We start from the raw sequence: 22,063 nt of genomic DNA on the forward strand, positions 1-22,063 counted from the left end.
AACATTAAATCCATCACTTCATTTCCCCAGGTACCTGCGTGCCTGGAATACATTCTCCTTATGCTCCTTTGTTTGAACTCTAGAAGGGGGTGACAGAGTTATTAATTAAAACAGTGGTGTGCACAAGGTTTGGAAAGGGAACAAGAAACACGAAAGGCCTGTGAACAATTTCCTCCTCCTCTCCTTCCCCTGCAATTTATTCTATTCCTGGTTTTCCATGTGATATCTCTTCCTTGCAAACCAAAAACCAAACCAACCCACCTCCCCCATCCAGACTTATTTTGGGAAGATGCTTGGGAACACCTTTTGCTTTGAACTGAATCATTGCTTTATTTCATGGGTACGGAGGCAGCAGCAGGGACCCCCTGACACGTCCCCTGAATCAGGTGTTGGCACTACGCAAATATACCTTAAAAAGATGTGTAGGCAGTAAATCCCTGCCCTGGTATGGGGATATGAAGATGATTCTCAGAAACACCTTTTTCTTTGGGTTCACAGCCCTGTTTGAGTCAATGATGGCCACTGTGGTTGCCTCCATCTAGGTCAGGCTCTTGATGTGAAAGACAGGGAGCTAGTCACAGGTGGAGACTAAAGGTCTAATCCAGGCATCTGCTGCTGTCACATCTTCCAGGTAACAGTTCAGGGCCTGTTTTCCAGACCTGGCATCTTCTAGAGCTCTGCGTCCCACAGAAAACCTCCGTTGTACCATCTACTTCTCTGTAATCTTTTTGCCACCGTTCCCCATCACTGAGGAAAACTGGTGTCCTTACTGGCCTGGATGCTGCAAGAATAAGTACATTGTCTGTGGTGATGTCATTTAAAAAAATTAATACATTAAAAATGTTTCCTTCCTCTACCATAATGATAATCTTAATTTTTGAGCTTCCTGCAGTGGAACATTTTCTTAATTGAATTCCTAATTCATTGAACATCTCTAATAAGCATGAATGGCAATTTCATCTTACTGGCTGTATTCTTCTAAGGGATGCTCTTTGGAGACTGGTTCATGAAACAAAGACTTTTTTCACCTCTCAGACCAAGGTTTTAACTCCAGCCTTTGCTCAGCTGTCAACAGCAACCTGGGGCCTCTGCTCCTCCAGACCAAGGAGTGAAACAGGAGTAAGTGCTGGGCTCCTCTCATTGCTGTCTCCAGCTTGAAGGCACTAACCCTCCTGCAGGCACCCTGGGCTCATCTCTGAGCTCAGTGGAGCTGGGCTTCCTCTGCTGGGGAGATGCTGGAGTGGATATCCCATCTTGTCCCAGAGCACCATCACCTACCAGGAACCCCATGTGCTCTGCTGGGTTCAGCGCTGAATGAAACACACACTTTACTACATGCTGTGCATCCTTTCTAGACCTGCTTTTTTCGAAGGACTTAGGGTGCTGGAATTCGTTAGCTGGTGTATGATGAATCTGGAGCATGCTATCACCTTCTGGTGCGTCTTCCTTATCCTTCAATGTCCACCACACATTTTTTCTCCTTTTTCTCAATATGATCAGTCCTTTGTTGGAGATGAGCTCCTGTGTCTGTCACAGGATACAGGCACATCTCAGTTCAGCTGGAGAGGCAGCCCAGCTGCCTGTTCTCCTGCCTGTATGAGCACAAACTCTACAAAGGGCTTGCTTGAACTGGGTGATTTTTGCACCATTCCCTTGCCACAGGTCTCCTGATGCTGGCATGACTCTTGATGGAGGGCATGCTCCACCATGCCATCCATCCTAAAGTGCACCTGAAGACATCTTTAATTCCACCTAAGTGCCTAACTTGCATAGAGCTTTGCAGGGCTGGTGAAGATGTTTTTGGTGATGTTACAGTTGCCTTGTCTCATTGGAAAGCAAGAGGATCAGAAAGAGAGGGGAACACAAAGGAAGCTGAGGATCCTGCTGCAACAATTACCTAGCTTCAATTAATTGTTGGCACACAAGATACAACTCTTTCTCCTTAGGGTTTTTTTGAGCAAAGAGCCTCTCCCAGCAGCCTCTCTCTCTGCTGTACCCCGGTCCGTGTCGTTGGTTAGCTCTAGCCTTGAAGCAGTGGCATTATTCGTCCTTTGAGGACCAACTGAAACCCAGCAGCACTCCTGAAATGGGCACATCCCGACTGCTGCCTAGATAAAGGATGGCAGCAAGCAGTGCACATGAACCAGTGCTCTCAGATAGCTCGTCTGTTAATGCAGCACTGTGTAGCACGTCCCAACTGCTGCCTAGATAGCTCGTCTGTTAATGCAGCACTGTGTTCTCAAAGCTAAGTGAGTTCTTCCAGCCAGAAGCTGGCATCAGTAAAGTAAGGAGGTGGGCACCATGTTCACTATGTGGAAAAAGGCCCAACAGTTATGGGAAACAGTCTTTCGTATCTTATTTAGATGTGACATGCACAATTCTTGTGTCTAGGACCATCTTCAGTATTTCTAGGGCCCTTCCCTGAGTCTTTGTAAAGTATTTATTTAAATAAAGACCAACACAGTGGGAACAATCTATAAGAGGATTTGGGTTCCTTTGGGTGGAAAACCCCAGTCCAGCCTGCTCTGAGAAGCCTGCGCCATCCCCTCCCTTTGCAGCCAGGACTGACTGTTCACGATTTGCAATTCCAAGCAAAGAGATGGTTGAGAGACTGCAGGATGTCCAGGGAGTGATTCCCAGGTTGTGCAGGAGCTAAATCGAACATGCGTACATTGAATAGCTGCAGCTTTGCCAGCACCCAGGAAAGCCACACTACGACGTGCAGAACTCTGCAAGCCATCTTGTGCCATGCTGGGTCGATTCCTGTGGCAGAGGCTTTTTGCATGATTACTTCCTAATTGTACTTTGTGTCTATTGTTTTGTGGTTTGCCAGAAAAGACTTCGGGTGAAGCACGTTCATTTGAAACGTTATTCTATAGATCTGGCAGAAAAAAGAGTAATGGGAAATTATCTCCTCTTCACAAGAGGTCTGAATTCTTCCCTCCTCTTCTCTGGTCAGTGTCGATCACGAGCCCAGTTACAGCACAGCTCCTGCAGAACATCTCTCCCTTGCCATCCAGCTTCATTATGGTTCCTATTTTCTTTTGCTTCCCAGAGCAACATTATACTGCACTTTCATTGCTGCTCGCGAGGGAAAGGAGCCCTCATAAGCAAACCTCTTGTGCGGGGACTAGTCCTGATAAAAACCTATTTATGTCCAATGAGAAGATGCCTACCTCGAAATCACTCTGCAGTCTTCCTCTGCAGTCCATTATAAACGTGACAGCAGGCAGGTGAAGACTGCTGGCTAGCAGAGAACTTCTTTTTTCCTCCCTAATAAATGATTGAGTCCAACTTTTTAGAAGGAAAGCACCGATTATCTGCTATCTCAGGAAAACTAAGAACAAGCAGGAGTGCAAGGCTATTCACACTAACTCTACGGGGCCAAACTCTGTGCAGTAAGACCTTGAACTCCCAGGGCTCAACACATCTGCTAAGAGAAGAAGTTGTACTAGGCTGGACCATTTCACTGTTTAGTGGTAATTTTGCGGAAAATGCAATGTGCTGAAGGTGCTTTTCCATTTGGGTTAACACAGAAATGTTCTCCAAAAAACACCGAACACACGCAATATTTTTAACTTAAAATTGCTGCTTAAAATGCAAGGAAGACCATGGCTAATTAGGCCTCTGATCATTAGAATTAGTGCATGTGGCTCAGAGAATACAGCCCAATCCAATTAGAGATTTGGTAAAGGCATGAATCAAAGCAGGTGCTGTGGAAGGGAAGAAAAGTCTAGAGATTTTTCAGCTCCCATCTACAGAACAAGATTCTGTCCTTTTGTGGTAATTTTACTATTCTTCCCATGACTTTGATTTGCAGGGTAGAAGAAACAGAGATAACAAACACCGTGATCTTCTGCAGCTTCTGCGTAATATTTTCCAGCTCTCTCCTTTTCACTGCTCACCTGTATGGGGAGTAAGACATACATTTTATTGAAGGCCAGAGCAGATCAAAATTACTCAGTATGCTATATATATGTTCAGTTAGGAACTTAAATGAGGGTGTAGTTTGGTCTTGTGGAGAGCAGCGGAGCAAGGTTTTCTTTCCAGCAAAGACCAAGTGATGGAGCTAAGGGCTCTGTATTGTCACCTCTTGTTGTCCTATATGCTGATGGCTCAGTGGGGGAGTAAGACATACATTTTATTGAAGGCCAGAGCAGATCAAAATTACTCAGTATGCTATATATATGTTCAGTTAGGAACTTAAATGAGGGTGTAGTTTGGTCTTGTGGAGAGCAGCGGAGCAAGGTTTTCTTTCCAGCAAAGACCAAGTGATGGAGCTAAGGGCTCTGTATTGTCACCTCTTGTTGTCCTATATGCTGATGGCTCAGTGACACTCAGCGGTGACATCTCACAGTCTGGGGGACTCATTTAACTCCATCCCCTATCAATTTGGTGTCTTCTCTGCGTTTTTATTAGTAACACTGATTTTTACTAAGGATAGAAGCTTGTACTGAGCGTGCATCATTTAATTAAAGGGATGATGCAAACATGTGTCTGAAATTTCCTGTGAACGTTGACTTCTGGGAGGTTGTCCATATTTTGTTTGGGCTCTGGCAAATTGATATCTGTGTAGCGCTTCCTCAGAACAATTTGGTTTGCTTTGAAAGCAATAGCTCGTTTAAGGCCACTTAGTATGTGCTCTGAAACCGAGCTGCATCAGGGCTTCAACTGATTTCAGCTCTCATTAAGCAAATGGACACATCCCTGTCTTTTTGCACCAGGGGCCTCTCAATATACTGATGTTCTCTGTGGCTGCAGGCAGGACAGTCTGTCCACTGAAGACCTGCCCAGAAAGGTGACTGCTGCCCTGCACCGTGTTTGTTCAGATGGGTCTAGCCCTATTTTCAGACATGGCACGTGTCTCATCGTTCTCAGCAGATGAGCCTGCTATTAAAAACCCCCAAACAACAGGGTTTTTAAAAATTATTTAGAGAAGCTTGACAGGTTCATATATAAGTGCACTGATGTTGTTTCAAACCTGACATTGTCATGAACAAGGAGCTTCCACTGTAGTGGCTTGTAGTCCTGCTGGACTTGAAAGTGGCTTGAAAAAGGAAAAAGGTCATGGGAAAAGAATATATTGTCCTTTGGAAGCAGAAGGAGTCAACTGATTTTCCAGAGGCAACTTTATAGGGTTCACTTAGAGGCAAGCCTCCACCATCAGCCTTGGAGCCCTCAGAGGGCTTGAAAATTGTTACAGAATTTGCATCTCATGTGAAACTGGAGATCCAGATGTTAACCCAGAGCCCCAAAGCCTGTCATGCATATCAAGGACAGAGAAAACATCAGGAGTTAGACAGCACAGGCACACCCAATTACCCCCATCGGTTAGTTACATTCCCTTTGTAATTAAATCTTTGTTTGGCGTTTCAGTGCATTCCTTGCTGCACCAAAGTCACTACTTTTCCATGACATCTTCTCCTTTCTGTGTTGTTCAGGTAGTCAGTTAGTTACATTCCCTTTGTAATTAAACCTTTGTTTGGCATTTCAGTGCACTCCTGTTGCACCAAATTCACTACTTTTCCATGATATCTTCTCCTTTCTGTGTTGTTCAGGTAGTCATGCTGCCCTGATCACAGCAACACCGGAGCTCCATCAGCCTTGGAGCCCTCAGAGGGCTTGAAAATTGTTACAGAATTTGCATCTCATGTGAAACTGGAGATCCAGATGTTAACCCAGAGCCCCAAAGCCTGTCATGCATATCAGGGACAGAGAAAACATCAGGAGTTAGACAGCACAGGCACACCCAATTACCCCCATCAGTTAGTTACATTCCCTTTGTAATTAAACCTTTGTTTGGCATTTCAGTGCACTCCTGTTGCACCAAATTCACTACTTTTCCATGATATCTTCTCCTTTCTGTGTTGTTCAGGTAGTCATGCTGCCCTGATCACAGCAACACCGGAGCTCTTCAAGGAGTGCATCATCACAGGACTTAGATTTATCTTTTGTGGCTCTCCCTTCTTCCATGTCCCTGAAATAATAACAGAGGTGAGTATTTTATTTTAACGTGGATTTATCTTCTGTGGCTCTCCCTTCTTCCACGTCCCTGAAATAACAGAGGTGAGTATTTTATTTTAACGTTTTCCTTTTTTTATCACTGTTGATAAACAGGCATCAGCAAAGGAATAGCTTAGCACTTGAAATGGGAGTCAGCTCTGAGATCTGTTGGGAACTGATTTTAGGGTCAGTGTGTGGGAAAGGTTGGACTCCTCCAGAAGTGAGGTTTATTTCCATGTTTCCCAACTAATTGGCCGAATGATGTCTGGGAAATAGGCCATCCCAGGCATCACTGTGGCATCAGTGGACTGGGCATATTAAGAAAATCCCAAGACCCGAAAATTGATTTTGAGTAGAGGAAAATGATGGGCAGGATGGCTGCCCATCAAATGATGGTGTGACTTGGCTGCTGGCCAGGACAGTGAGTGGCTCTGCAAAACACCCTGTGAGACTTAGATTTTTTGAAGAACATGGGAAATCATCTTACCCAGCTTATATCACCTAGAAATTAGAGGGCTGGGCTTCCTGGGTACTCATCTTGAGAGTGTCAGAGAGCGATTCCACCCTGCTGTGTTAGCATGGGGAGCTGAGGGAGAGCACTCTCTGAGCCCGAGGTATTACCCCAGTAATGCAAGTTGTATTACTCACTAAAAGAGGTTTAGGCTTGAAAATGTTGTGAAGGGCTAAAACTGTGCAGAGAGATGATTACTGCAGCTCACCACGTCCCTCAGATGATGGTCTGTAGGAGAAGCTAAGCAACCTGTTGCAGCTGTCAGAGGAATAAGTCTCTTATCTCAGTGGGTTGATCCATGAAGGTCCAAGCCCTGCACTTAACCAGGTCATTTTCACTAGAAAATGTAAATGTGTTATCAACATTAGGACACATCCCGTAGACTTGCTGAGTATATAAGAAGCCCAAGCCTCTGCTATTAAAAAAAAAAAAAAGCCCCAAAAGATTCTCCTTAGTCTTGCAAGCTGTGTTTAAGAAAAAAAGAAAAAGCATATTTAAAAAAAATATGTGTACAACCGAGAGATTTAGGACGGTGATCCAACCCCCTACAGCCAGAGAAAGAGACTGTCATGACTCTTAACTCTGGTACTCCGGCCAAATTATTAATAGAGGTGACTGATGGATTCCAGATACTCAAGTCAGGCTGCCTCCTGACATTTTCTGTCAGTAAAAATAAGTAGCCTTTCTTTACATCAAACAAAAATCTCTTCCCTGGCTCTCCTTGACGGTTCCCCCTCCTGTCTCCACCTCCAGAGATGTCTGAACAGTATAATTTCCTTTTATTTTTAGCCGTCTTTCATAATTGAAAGTATCTCTGTGTCAAAGAGAAAACGTTCCCATGAATTCCTCAACAGGCACTTACTGAAAGCAATTGATGAAAATGAAATATTTAGTGGGGTTTTATACCTGTGGACCTGGAGACACTGATGCATCTCAAAAGCAAAATTTTAATGACATCAGGGTGGATGGGCATGGGGCCATCATCTCCCCAGCTTTGCTGGTGCTTCTCTTTTGAGGTCAGCATTGGATCCTGTCTGAAGGGTGCATTCACCAGTGGCAGGTGAGCTTTGGGAAACGGTGGCTGCTCCTGACCCCAGAGTTTTCAGCTGTTCCTGCTGAAGTCACAATACTGCTGCTTGGATCAAAGCTGTCTCACTTTTCAGTAGTATCTAGGGTGGTTGCAGTGCTCTCCAGAGATCCAGCCACATTCACATTCATCTCATCTAAGGTAAGAACCACTTGGAATCAAACCCAGGGTCCAGCTAGCCCCATTCCTTCTCTTGCAAAGTGGCCAGAGCAGATACCTCTGGAAGAAAATGACACAGGAGCTCCTTCAGGTGGTCTCCTGTGTATGTGCTGCCCACCTGTGTGAGTTTGCTTTCAGGATCTTCTCGAGGCATCGTTTTTGTCTTTGACGGACTTTTCCTCCCTGGATTAGCTCATCTCTCCCTAGGCCAGTTCTGTGGTCCCTTTTCAATGCTCAGGGAACACAAATACTGCTCCTGCCCATCCTCAGCAGCTCAGCTGGATTTGAGCTGCAGCAAGAGCATTTCAAAGAAAGTAGAGGAGCAGAAGCAGCCCCTTGACAGCACACAGTGAGGCAGGAGTTGATTCAGTTTAACACAGCTACTAAGACAGACGCTGAGGACCCAAGTTTTTAATTGCATCCACTTCACAAATCAAGCTCTCTCTAATCAAGCTGTCATGTTATAACTCTTCCCTAGCCCAGAGCTGACTGCTGTGGAGGTAGAGAGGATGGACCTCAGTCCTTGCCCTTTCTCCCTCCCTCACCAGCTAGTAACCTCTACTTCCGATGTGCCCCTCCTAGGCTGCCTCCCCTCGCCCCCCAAGTGTCACTGTTCTGTCCCCAGCCACCTCCCAGCATGAGCAGTGGCTCATGCATCTCACAGCATCTCAGTGGAGAAGGGTGTGGGGTGTTGTGTCCTCAAAATTAAGGAGGTAGGGCCCCACCTTCTCTCTGCTGCCCTCAGATGTGTGGGTATCAGCCTAAGGAGGGTCTCACTTGCTGTCCATGTCACTTCCTCATGGTTTTCTGTTGCAAAAGCTGTGGAAGAGAGTTTTCAGTGTAATGTGTCTGTTTGGGAATCATAACAAGGCTGGAATTCATGAATCATAACTAATTGTTTTGCCAGGTACAGGGAGGATTATACGATGTGTGATCTAATAACTTCTGACCGTTAATCACCTGTGGTAGGTTCTCAGCACATTGCACAACAGGTAACATAACTGACCTTTTAAGGTGAAACCACAGAAGCTGTTTCTTTGTAGGTGTTTTCCTTGCTCTCCTTGACTAGAGCATCCCTGTGAGTAGCAGGACCTTCTGGCCTGGTGGAAGTAGGCAGGAGTATTGTCTCGTGAGTGTTGTCACATCTCAGAGGGGTTTCCCACTGGGATTTCTGCAATGATTTCAACAGCAAGCGAGGGAACTCAGTCTGAATTTTCTATGAGGCTGTTGTTGCACAGGTGTCTGTAGATGTTCAGAAACTGAAGTGGTCTCCAAAGGAGGCTGGAAAGGCTCTGCCATCTCAGAGAAGACATTGCTGGGGTGGACCCATGACTGTAATCTAGCCCTACAGTGTACCTGCATGTGAGTTGCATAGGGTCACAGCTACCCAACTTATGCTATTTGTGCATCGTTCATTCACTCTTGTCCACCAACCCCAAAGAAACACTTTTCCTCTCTAAAGACCTGCCTCCATAAGGAAGATATGAATAATGAAGATAAAGAAGATGACCCTTGCCTGGAAGTGACAGTCCCTTCCTGCTGCCACCCTGGCATTGCGAGTAGCTGAAATGTGTGTCCCAGCAAAAAATCCTCAACAACCTCTTGAGCTAAGTTTAGCTTAACCAATATAAATATGCTGAGATAAAGTTAAAATAATTGTCCAGGTGACGGTCACCCTTCCAGGGGCATTTGTGAAAGAGTGAGGGTTTTCTGGGTAACCCCACACTCTGCCCAGGTGCTGACGGTGACTTTCCCAGACAGCCAAAGCACAATTCTTCCTCTGGAACATCTTCCCTGCGGCCCTTGGAGTGATTTCAAGTGAAAAACAAAACGGTGACATTTTAAACGTTGGCCTCCCACGCAGTGTCTCTCCTCAGCCTCCATTGCTGCTTACTGTGGGTTCAGAAGTCTCTGGTGGATCAGTCTGCCCCTGAAAAAACGTGGGTTTGCCAAAATAGAAGCATTTTTGCAGAAGGCAGTGATTTGGCTGAATGTTTTGCCAGCATGCGTCTCTGGGGTTTGTGATTTGTTTCAGCATTTTGTGCTTTTGTTTAATTTTGGATTTCATTTTCTCGTACAAGATACTATCAAAACAAAATATTTTAATGCTTTCAAATAATTTTTTGGGCTGGGGGGAAAACATTGATTTTTCAAATACGTTTTGAAATGCAATAATTTCCTACCGAGCAGCAGTCTCATTTTGCTGTCAGCTCACAGCATCAGCTCTGGTTACACAGAAGTTAATGCCACTGTGAAAGGAGCTGAATATCTTTCCCACTAATATGCTTTACTTTCAGCGTGGTGAATTATTTAAAATGCTTTCTATGGCTTTAGTCTGTCCCAAGTCACAATCTCATATTTCATTAATGTTGGTCTCATAATCGATTATTTCTTTTCTGGAAGCAGCTGCAATCTCCTGCAAAGGACCAAGGTGCGGTTGGTACCTTCCTGGGTGGTGATGGAGAGCAGGGCAGATAGGGTCTGGCCTGATGCACTAATTCAGCCAAACTAGGGATGGTGGAGACCTTCACAACCCACAGTGAGTTGGAGGAGAGCAAAGCCAACTGTTGAGCAGGGAAATTACACAAGCAAGGTGAGGCAGACACTAGGGTTGGTGGGCCTTAGAGAGAGAGTATGGAGCAAAAGAAGAAAAGATCTTTCAAGGCAATGGGAAGCATTTGTATTTGATATTCCTCTGTAAATGCTGTTTTCTGGCACCTCAAAAACCAGTTGTCATAGTGGGAAAAGGGAGTGAAAAATAATGTGTCCAGCGGAAATTCTTGCAGCTCTTGGCTCAGCAGAGTGAAATTGCTGAAGACTGGAGCCTACTCAGGACACTGGACCTAACACCTCTGCTCTTGCAAGAAGTGGGATCTTGGGTGACCACAAGCAGTAAGCTTGGGATGTCATTAAAATAGCAACACCTGCAGCAGCACAAAGCCCTGAACTCCCTGCTGAGGGGTGTCAGTGTGCTGCTAACTTGGCGGGAAGATGCCACCTACTAAATCACCCAAACCACTTCCTGCAGCACCTGGTTTTTCCTCATGTCTCCTATCCAAATAGTGGCTAGACCCACATAAAAACATGCTGTCTCTGCTGAAATAGCTGGGCTGGGCATTGCTGGATCCGCGCCGCACATTGCCAGCAGGACGGCTGCAGGAGGAGTAACATGCAGAAGGAGTAACACCTGTGCCCACACCATGGGCAGAGCCAGGGCCTGGCCCTGTTCCACACTGGAGCTTGTCACTGTGCAGCTCTTCATCACAGCCCTCAATGGAGACAGGTGACTTGCAGACCCTTGTGGCTGCTCGCAGGTTCTTGGAGACGCAGGTTCCCAGAAACGCATTGAGAGTGGTCAGTTGGGGCAGCTGCCCAAGCATCTTCAGGGCCAACGCAGTACCAGCCTTCAGATCTTGAATGCCTCAGTCCAGGTGGGGATGGACAGCCAGCATGAACCATTGTTCTGCACCAGAGGCCCCCTCTCCAAAGTGCCTCCTTTAGGAGGAAGTGCATGGGTTTGGTCAGAACCTTCTCTTTTGACTTGAGACCCAGCCCGGTACGTTGGTGGTCCCTCGATCGCCATGGAGCTGTATGCTCACCACTCACATGCCAAAGGCCAAAACCCCACAGTGATTCCCTCTGGTCATTATTTTCTCAATATATTATCTCCACCAGGCAGTTAGCAGCAGCAGGCACTGTTGGCAGAGCCAGGAACCCTTTTGCTTTCCTTCCTGGAGAAGGAACCTGACTGTTACACTTGCTCCCTGACCTGGAGAAGACCTGGCAAAACAGATCTGCAAGCTGTGGGCATTTTGTGCTCCCAGGAACTTCCCCAGCACCTGGTCAAGCCAATTTGATGACTGTTGTTTCTGAATGTGGACTGGAAGAGAGGCAGAGATAACTCTTGGGCTGGCTGGAGCCTTCAGCAGGGAGAAGGGCTGTGGCCATCCCAGCTGCCTTCTTGCTCCTCAGCTCTCTCTTTCTCAAGGGCCTCAGAAAGCTGCAGAAATTAAGAGGTGGTTTCTTCCCCTTTATTGAAAGTGTGGCTAAAAATAAAGAGAGTACTGAAACCAAGCCCAGCCCACGAAGCAGAGTGTGTAGGTGTGATGGTAACCAACACCTGAGGCTGTGAAGCGTCCCAGGGGAGCTGGCATCCATCTGGTAGACATGTTGGCTCTTTCTCCTCATTCTTTCTTTGGCACCTTTTCAAAGAGCACACGAGATGATGAATCTAAAGTTGTTTTGTTTGAAAATGCCCTACGCACATTGTTCCGGTTATAAGGAGAGGAGGACAGTGAGAGGACAATGGTTTTCATTTGCAAAACCTACCAGGACCCCCAAGCTGCTACTATGCTCCCTACTTTTATTTCCTGGCTGAAGGTTTCTAGGGGTGGCTGGTAGAAAACGGTGAAGGCAGATACTTCTTCATGGTGAGACACGAGGATGTCTCTGAGGTCTTGCCCTTGGTAGATGTAAATAGACCAGCAGACAGCATACAGTGCACAGGGGTGAGTTCTTGGGCAGCCCTGGGTGGCAAAGGGGGAAGGTTTAATGGAAAGGAGCTCCTCCAAGTGTCGGGAAACCTCAGTTCCAGACCTGAAAGGAAGGGTGCCATGGTAGTTAACTCATAGGTTCTCTGTGGCTGGGCAACATGGACATGCCAGCCCCGTGGTTCACCCCTCACTCACACCCTCTCAGTGTGTGCACAGGTAGGTCTTGTGGGTGTGATGGGGAGATGCAGGTCTTCCCTGAAGATGCAGGATTTCTAGGGGCTCTGCATAGTGATAAAAATCATAACACACGTGCATGCTGCTGCCACAGTCTCCCCAGAAGACCCACACTTCCACCCTGCCATAGCAAAGGGGATTGGGGCAGAGTGGGCATTAACATGTTAATACTTACACAGCGAGAGCTGCAGCTACCATGGATGAAGGGCTGTGGTGGACAGACATGGATTTAGTGTCATCTGTAATGCTGCAGAGATTGGCATTTGGGTATGAAGGGAATTTGCCACTGTTGGGTTCAGTAAATTGCTTGGTGATACTGTGACCTTGGAGCAGCTCATCTCCTCCCTTTGCATGGCCAGGAGGAGCTGTGTGCAGCCCTAGGGACAGGGATCATTACCCTGTGATGTGAAAGAGCCTGAGATCTGATGGATAAAGGTAGCACAGGTGGGACAGCTTATGTACAAGAGAAGTTTTATGAGCTGCATTGGTCTGCAATAGTCTACACAGGGGCGCCTCTTGGGCACAGTGTCCCAGCTACTGCAGCAACCTGAGAGGCTGTAATTCCCCTTTCCTCCCTGCGTTCTCCATCCCCAGTGCCTCTGCTAGGACTAGGAAATGGTAGGAAAGGAAGTATCATCAGAGCAAGCTGAGTCAGAGAGCGGCCAAGCTGGAAGGGCTGTGAAAATCCAGGTGGGAACCAAAGGGGCTGTGCTTCCAGTGGCAAATTCCCAGAGGTGGGCTTCCTGGGACAGTCCCGTATGGTGCTGCCTGCAGACACCAGCAAAAGAAAAAGCCATGAACATTGCCTAGATCCTGCATTAACCTCCCCTCCTACCACCCACAACCCCTGCCGACCTAAAGGCAAAATTGGAAGCAGTTTATTCCCCGTTGGCCCTTTCCTGCTTGTCTGGAGCCAACAGTGAGAGCAGGAGCTGCTCTCGCAGAGGGACCCTGCAAATCCTCGGGCAAATGCCTGGACCAGGCGCTGTTTCCCAGGGGGATTGGGGCAGATTGGATAATTAATCACAGCTTGTCTGGGGGAGGATGAGGAAGTCTGAATAAAGGTGTTAACAGCTCTTAAAGGCTTTCCCAGTTCGCAGAGGGTGCTGCCTCAAACAGATTATCTGGAAATATTATTAGCTGGAGTGGGAAAGGGTTTTTTTCTTCCTCTAGGCTCTTTGCAGCCACCCTAAATCTGCTTGAGCCATGGAGACAGGTTTTATTGTGTGGGGGGGAGAAGTGTTGGCTGTCAGTGGGTCAGCAATTAATTGGTTTATTCCTTTCTCACGGTTATTTTCTAACCAACAACTGCTAAAACCTTGATGCCCACTTTGTCCCAGCTCAGGAATCAAGAACCACAGGGATTTTTTGGGGGGAACCCCAGGCCATGAGGTTCTTTGTCTCCTGCTAAGCCTCTTTCCCCTGTGTCTCGTCTTAGGAGGAGGATGTGATTAGTGTTTTCTGCCATGGGATGTCAGCTGAGGGATGAGAACCGTGTGCCAAGAGGAGGAAAGAGCTGTCACAGATGGATGGTAAGTGAAAGCAGAGACTCCAAAGGAAACTTTCTTCCAACATCTCCATGGCCTATTAGTTCAGACAAATGCTCTTGTTCAGCCTGGTACTACCTTCTCTCCTGGCAGAAATAGCCTTCAGATACGTGTTTCTGGGTGAGGGTGGGCTCCCCTCCATCTTCTGCTGCTGTCTGGGAAGCCATTTCTCATGAAACCAGCTTTATTGGAGCAACGCTCCTGCTTCCCCGTGGCTTTGTCACAATTCTAGTGCCTTTGCAAGTCAGAAACAGGGGGTGCCATCAAAGCAGAAACCTCATGCCCTGCCAGCTCCAGCTCAGCCCAGTTTCTGTCCACCAGCTCCACTGCTATAAATGAGCTGAAGTCGGTGGCAGGGCTGTGCTGGCACAGCTGTGCCTGGCAGCAGGGTCTTGCTGGGAGCATCACAGATGGCTCTCTTACGGTAATTGCCCAGATAGTGCATCTCGAGCTGGCAAATCACCTTTCAGGCCAGAGGAGGAATAGAAAAAGAATATGGCTTTGACCTGAAGGATTTTGATATTTGTAGCTTGGCATCATTTTGTCTTGGAGTGAAAAGAAAACATTTCCAGTCCTAGAAAGGTGATGGAGTGGGGACTGTGCAACTGCTGGTGCAGGGTAGTCCCCTCTCTGCTTTGCCTGCCTGGCCTCCCCAGAGCCTGCTGGGCAAGTGGAAAACCCCCTCCATAGAGACGTTCATTGGAAATCACATCATCCACAGGGAACACTCCTTGTTGCCATGTGGGTACTTCTCTCCCAGCTCTTCCTAGATCTTTAACAGGAGTTAGGCTCTCTGGATAGAGTCCCGCAGGCTGCTTTCTTCATGGTTGCATTGATTTCGAACAACTAATTTAGCCCCAAAGAAAGCATAATGGAAGCAGCAGATTTCCAGGTCTCTCTTTCCCTTCACAGAAGGCCATCCCTTTCAGATGTGAAGCACAGCAAGCCAAGCTGGATCCCCATTCTCCTTGGGGGTCGGCCTGCAGGGATGACGAGAGAAGTGAAGCGAGTCCCCAGCCCTCTCTGGAGCTAAACTGCAAAACCACAGGCTTTACCAAAGCCCTTCTCCCAGCAAAGTCTTTGTCTCTCTCTCGACTCAGGGCTGGAAATACTGACAGGTATGGAAAATCCATTGCAAATAACTAAATTAACCCTCCCTGCAGCACTGCTGGCTCTGTTAGCACTTCCCCAGCTCTGGGAGACCACAGGAGCACTCCCCAGAGTGAGTGGACGCAGGTGGTGCTGGTATGCATCTGGGAGCAGCCCAACAGTTGGGGGGGAGGCTGGACTTTCTGGTTGTCTGGACCCTTCCCCTCTGCGACGAGGTCCCCTGTAGCCTCTCTGGGGTTTCCAGACAGCCCAGTGTCTGCCCTGGAAGAGTCCCACTGGAGGTTGGGGATCCAGGCTTGGCAGTGGTGGCAGAGTGGTACCCAGTTTCCTTGAGGCAGAAATGTCATTTTGCATTTAAATAGCTTTTTCCTCCCAAAGAGTCCATAAGGAATCTCTAAGATGTTAGAGCAGCAGCCTGGCTGGCCAACCATCAAGGTGATGGTGGGGTAGATGGGAAGGGAAGGGACCACGCGCTGTGCAGGTCCCCAGTGTCGACCAGCACATTAGCCATGGGAAGGGAGAGATGTTGGCCAAGGGTTCTAGGTGAAACCCTGTCATCAGGTGCAACCTGACACGGGCTCTTTGCCGTCCATCTGCTAGAACCTGAAGCAGCACATGTTGAGTAGCTCCTACATGCTCATACTGAAAAGAAGGGCTTTGTCCACAACCAACACTGCATGATTTTTCTCCAAGGTTTCTTGGAGACCATGGAGCAGGCAGGAACCAGGAGAGGGACAGGCTGCTTTGGTGTTGGACTCTTGTTACCGTGTTAAGAAAACCAGAAGGAAAAGGGTCAGTGTTTCTGGTGAGCAGGCAAGCTCTGAACTAAGCCAAGCTCTAATGTTCCAGTGTCCGTTTCCTTCTTGAAGGATGTTTCTGGTAACACATTTCTGGGGAAGGAAGTCAGCCTTGTGGTCAGCAGGGTGGCACAAGGAGCTCTGAACTTGATAGTGCTGGATAGAGGTGCAGAGATGCTCCAGGAAGTGCAACTGGACAAGGGGCTTGTTGCAGTCATCTGCCTAGTTCTTCCAGCACTCTCCACTTCCCCACAGACTTTAATTCTGCAAAGCAAGTGGGACCAAATAGATGTACCGGGTTAGTCTTGTGTTGCCCATTACAGGGATAGATGGGTGTAGTGTGTGGGATGGAGAAGAATGGATTTTAGCCACTGGGACCAAATAGATGTACCAGGTTAGTCTTGTGTTGCCCATTACAGGGATAGATGGGTGTAGTGTGTGGGATGGAGAAGAAACCAACCACTCATTCTTGTCTTGAAGACCCTCCTGTTAGAAGTAAAGGACCAGGGTTCAAATTACAGCTTGTGTTTCACCAGTAACTTCTGCTGCTGAAATTGCGTTGTTGCTCGTAATCATGTAAGGCTTATTTTCCCACACTGGAAAATGAATTCAGCGCCGCTGGCAAAGCTGGGGGCCGGGAAGTTTTAATTACTGTTTGTACAGTGCTTTGGGGCTCTGGAGTGAATGATGCTGGAGGCCTGGGAAGGGTTATATTATATATTGGCAGATAGTTATCTTTTATTATATATGTGAGCTCTGTGGTCCTGTCAGCAGCTCCTTCCTGATGCCTGGATGCAGTGAGGCTTCCTGACACAAGTAGTGCAGATACCCCCCTCCTGTAGCCGCTCACCGCTGCTGAGCATTACTGCACAGTAAGAGGGGGACCAGTGTCAACCTCCAGCCAGACTAAACTCAACCAGCGTGTGCCTGTAAAACCCACCTGCAACGCAGGAGAGAAGAGCCAGAAAGCTCTCCTCTCACAAGGCTTTTCCCATTAGATCATCTCTTCCTTAGGCGATGCAGCCACATCCTACATTAACCTTCCTGTCCCCTTGCCCCCCTGCTCGGAACAGCACCTCCTTAATTATAATCCATCAAATGCCTCTCTCCTCTACCTGAAAAGAATTGGATTTGGGGACAAGGAACAAATGTGAAGGTGTAAGTCTCTTTTCATGGGAAAGAAAATCTATCCAGCACCCTGCTGGGAACTCTGCTTTGCCTAAAACCCCAGCATAATGCAGTAAGAAGTTAAGGCTCTTAGCGGGCGAACAGCGCAAGAGTCCTATTGAGCACATCTCGGGTCTTTGCGGTCAAGGGCTCTGTGTTGCACCCAGCGCACTGCGTTTCACACAACGGGGTGATTGTGGCCCCCATTGCTCTGGCATCAGCAACCCACACTTGCCCAGGCTGGGCCACAGAGGAGATGGGCTGTTCGACAGCCACTTGCAGGTCAAAGCCGGTGCTTCAGGAAATGAGCTCGTAGAGGACAGGAGTTTTTCGATATTGTCAAACTCCTGGGAGAAAGGCCACATTGGCTGACAATTCGCATCTGTGCTCACATGGCTGCAGCTGTGGGTATGTGAGGTAATGTGGTATCCAGGATTATGATACCATCCACAGGAAAATCAGTGAGGGAACATGATGACTTTGACCAAAACTGTGGTTTCTATTCTTTATCATCCATCCATTTGTGTGTTGGTGGCACACTTGGGTTTTTGACAGATAGTGCAGAAATATTCAGCTGATTGCTGCAAAGGGCAAAACTGGGGTTACTTAAAATTTGTCTAAAATGTAAAAGCCTCCCTAAAAGATGTGCTTCCCCTCTTTAGCCGGGTCTCACCAAAGTGTCTAAAATGTAAAAGCCTCCCTAATAGATGTGCTTCCCCTCTTTAGCCGGGTCTCACACCAGTGGTTACTTCTGAACAGTGGCTTCCTGCGGTGGTGGGGAACCCCTCACTGCCTGTGCTGGGCACAGCAGGCAGGGGACGATGGCCCAGGTGGGGTCCCTTTGCACAGGGTGAGGGGCAGAGCGCATGTGACAGTACTGCAGTCACCACCTGATGGGTGACATTGCCATCTCTGCTTTGGAAGTGTCCCTTTTAGTCTGAGGTGGCCAGAAGGTAGGAAGAAGTTAGCTGGGCCTCTGTGACCTTGATGCCACTGCTCAAGAGGGTTTCCTTTACTGCCAGGTACGTCGATGGCTTCTGTCATGTGGCTGCTGGGTCAAGATCTGTGGCTTTCTCAACACAGTTGGTTCCAGGTCTTGCGAGTTGCCATGGCCACTTTGCCAAAATCAGGTGAGGAACGTATCCACCAGCCGTTCCAGCAGCACCAGTGTATTGGGGTGTGATGGAGCCAGCCCAGCCCCATGCCAGGGAAGCATGGAAGGGCACGGGGCTGATAATGGCCCCACTCGCATCCCTCCAGTGCTTCCCCACTGGCGAGCAGAGGTCAGAGGAACACATTGCAGAATGGGTTTATTCAGCCTGGAGTGATTCCTGTTCTCTCTCTTTCAGGATATTCTTCTCTGCAGCCCACCTGACATCCCACAGGGGCAAAGAAACAAATGCATGGATCCAGGTATTGCCTGCTGCTGGGCCTGTATCACAAGCACTCAGGAACGGTAAAAAGAGTGCTGGCACCACAGATTTAACCTTTAATTTAAACCATCTTTTTTTAGGGATGGGGCGAGAGCTGGCTCCGCAAGGGAGAATCCAGCTCCAAATGCTCCAAGGAAGCAAACAGACCCTTTAGAGACATCTACTGCTGAAGAAGGCGGGGAGGGATTCAGTGTGAAGCCACAAAACCCAATTCTGAGGAAGAAATGCAGCTTGCCTCCTGTCCCTTGTCCCTGCAAACTGAAGAGGAGAGGCTGTCCATCACTGCCTGTCATTTTTGGGTCAGCATCTTGGGTAAGGGCAGCATCCCTGGGTGTTCAACAGTCTCTTTGAGTGCAGTTCTGTTTAGGTTGGCCACCGCTGATCCCAGCCTGTGTTCAGCACACGGATGCTTTTAAGCCCTCGGGGAGGGGTCGGCATGGCCAGCTGGAGAGGGAGAGCGCCAGCCCACTGCACGCCCCACGGCTGCTGAGGACACTGCCGTGATTCATTCATGTCCCCGCTCAGGGCACAGATTGTAAACACGGCAGGGAAGCCAGGCCACATCCCAGCCCAGCTTGGCTGCCTGCCTTGAGGTCCCCATCGCCCAGAATTCGGAGTTCGCCTCTTTTTTCCATTACCTCCAAGCAGTAATGGTGAATGTTTCCGTAACATTTCCTAAAAATAAAAAACAGCCACAGAAATAGCCATTTAATAACATGAGTCTGTGCATCTCTGGGCCCTGAGCAATCTACAGGCTGGGAGGAAAAGTGCTGAAATAGCACATGAGTGTGAAGATAATCTGAGAAGCTCCCTTACTGCATGGGGACCAGCTCTTACCAGCATCAGCTGGGGCAGGAGGGCTGTTTGAAGACTGTTTTTCTTCCCTCTGTAGGCAAATAGCCAACCCTTCTCCAAAACCAGCCCATCTGTCTAATACTCTGTTTGATAGAAGAACCTGTATCTGAAAAAAAGAAACACAATTTGTGTGACCGTGTTGAGATGCCCGTAGTGTGGCAGTGTATGGACTGCTTACTGTTCCTTCACCTAAGTAGGGTGTTAATTTTCTGTTATGGTTTTCACAGGGAAAGAAGTCAAAGGGTATGGGCCCCCTGTGTTGGGCAAGGCTTTGCTATGCAGGGATGCATAAATCTGGTCTAGTTCATAATGGCTTTAAATATCAGGGAGCTGCTGTTGATGGAAAACTCAGTAGCTGTCTCGACAGCAGCACTACGCAGCAGCACAGGAGGGAAATCAGAAAGCGAGTACTTTGTGCAGCCTTTGGGGAATTAGTGGTTGAGTCAGGGTGTAAAGATAATGAAATTAACTCCTACTTGCAGTTCAGGCAACGTTAAACCCCTGCAACTCAGATTTTTGGGGAATGACCATACTTGGCATCCTTTCTTGCCTTCCTTTGTCCCATCAACATCCCTGGCTGAATCCTGTGTAGGAACCAGTGCTAGGGACAGGAGCTTCTCCCCAGCAGCTGAGGATGGATGGTGGATGCTCTGGCAGTTAAAGCACTAATATAGGTGGTATTAACCCATCTTCTGTGCCCCATCTGTAAGTTGGCAGGTCTGATGGATATGCTGCGTGGTTAAAGAGCCCAGTGTTCAGTACAGGAACAGGGCATCCAAGGACGTCGGGAGGACAGTGAAAGCCTTGTCATACAGACTAAAGTCTCACAGCAAGTGAGACTATTAATAAGCCGTGCCTACGCTTCCTCCAGGTATTTACAGTGCGCTTTCTCCCTGTTAGCTTTGAAAACCACAGCTCCATTTTGACATAGCAGGTCCTTTTCTTTTAGTCATGCATTTGGTACCACAAGTGCATTTGGCTGGGGAAGTATTGTGGGTAGAAACCTACCTCATTTTGAAAAGCCAACAGGATTTTCCTCTAAAAATGATCTCTGTTTCCAGGTGAACAGTTTCAGCCTGTCCTCTGGGAGCCTCCCTGCTCTGGTGATGGTGGCTGGCCAGCTTTAATGCTGGCTGTGGACAGATGCCACTGAACCCATGCAAAATGTAGGAGTGACCAGCCCAGCCAGCAAGGTCACCTCCCCTCTGTGCAGGCTGTCCCAGGGGAAAGGGGGCAGGTGGGGATTCCCAAGTGCTCAGAAAGGGACCTCTGGAGGCTGTCAGCACAGGGGTGACCCCCTGGAAACCCTGAAAGGTGGCTGGTTTCTTGCCCTTGCCCAGGGCAGAGCCCCTTGTGCCATGCTGAAGCTTCAGCAAATGAACCAAAACTGGCATAGCTGCAAAATGGGGCCAGATGACAACTGGGATCAGCCCAGCTTGTGAGTCAGGTTGGGCTGGAAAAGAAAGGAAAAAAGCCATTTCAGCCCAGGGAAACAACAGGGGAATGAAATGGAGTTCCTCCACCCTTCCCCAAGGAGAGCAGTAGAGGGCAGTTCCCAAAATCCAACATCTGTTGTAACTTAGTTGTAGCCTCTGAGAAACATCTTTTTGCCATTAAATGTGTAGGTCCTACTGGAGTGACTTCCTTCTCTTCAGCTGGAGCCAGAGACAAAGGGAAGAATTGTTGGTAATTTGTGGAGAAATTCACCTTGATATTTGCATCACTAGTGCAAGACAAGGCAGCTGCAACTTTCCTACCATGGTTAAAGACAGCACTTGGAGGTGGTTGGGAGCCTCGAGGTCCCATGAGTGGTAAGAGCATGTTCCAGCATTGCTTGTTTGCAAGAGAAGAACCCAGTTTGCATTGCTGGAAAAACAGCCATGCAGAAAACCACAAGAACTCATCGTTCTGGTCAGGCCTTTGGATTTTGTCAGGATTTTTTGAATACTCCATCATAATTAAAATTCCCAGTGTGTTGTCTTGCTGTTTGCAAGGCTGGTTGGGAAGGTGCAGGTAAACTGGCAAGAGGCATTGCCCCGGAGCATCAAACTGTATTCAATTAGCCCACCTCGACTGCAGGAACATGGTTAGCTGGCAGCACATCACCCCTCCTGGTATATTAGATACCGCGCGGTGGCTTAGTCATACCAGAGAAGTAAATGCCTCACAACTTGCTGAGACAAATTCCTCCCAGCTTTAATTAGCCGTGAGATGCTGGAGTGCCTAGAGCTTTCTCCCTGCCCCTGCCCATGTTTACACTTGGTGCATCAGTCCAGTTTGGACTCAGATCTTCAAATATTTGCAATTAGCAAATATTGCTAAGTTTTGCCATTCTAGGTCTCTGCAATTAGCTGGAAAACTCGTATTTGTATCCCCAGTCTTTTCAAAAACAAAAAGACAGATGCTGAGGTCCCAGGACTTCAGCAGGAGAGTCAGAGCTGCTCATCCAGCTTCTCTGCTGTGCTCTGCCTCTGTGTCACCCCCAAAAAGCTTCTGGCACCCTGAGGATGGAGTGGGGACCACGTAGCAGGAGCTGCTAATATAAATGAAGGAGCCCTTAGCACTTAAGTCTTGATCCTTCCTTTGTTGTGTGTTTTTTGTACCATATCTTGTGCCCATGTACAGTGCTTGTTTTTACCAGAGTGTCTGTGACAGAGCTGGCTCGGT

General features: G+C 47.9%; 2 long non-coding RNA genes across 2 annotated transcripts in view; both read left to right on the forward strand.

Annotated features, from left to right (window-relative positions):
• Positions 1-13,925: 13,925 nt before the first annotated feature.
• Positions 13,926-18,840, forward strand: LOC106898258. The gene is made up of 4 exons (XR_001413905.1): positions 13,926-14,019; positions 18,131-18,238; positions 18,458-18,521; positions 18,622-18,840. It is a non-coding gene; the product is annotated as an uncharacterized LOC106898258 (long non-coding RNA).
• Positions 18,841-21,035: 2,195 nt separating this feature from the next.
• LOC106898256 overlaps positions 21,036-22,063 on the forward strand; it is a 29,403-nt gene continuing 28,375 nt past the window's right edge. The window contains exon 1 of the long non-coding RNA XR_001413903.1: positions 21,036-21,207. This is a non-coding gene — a long non-coding RNA (uncharacterized LOC106898256). The remainder of the gene's footprint in view (positions 21,208-22,063) is intronic.

The sequence above is a fragment of the Calidris pugnax genome, unplaced genomic scaffold (genome assembly GCF_001431845.1).
Source record: "Calidris pugnax isolate Ruff unplaced genomic scaffold, ASM143184v1 scaffold407, whole genome shotgun sequence".
In the NCBI taxonomy this organism is placed as follows: Eukaryota; Metazoa; Chordata; class Aves; order Charadriiformes; family Scolopacidae; genus Calidris; species Calidris pugnax.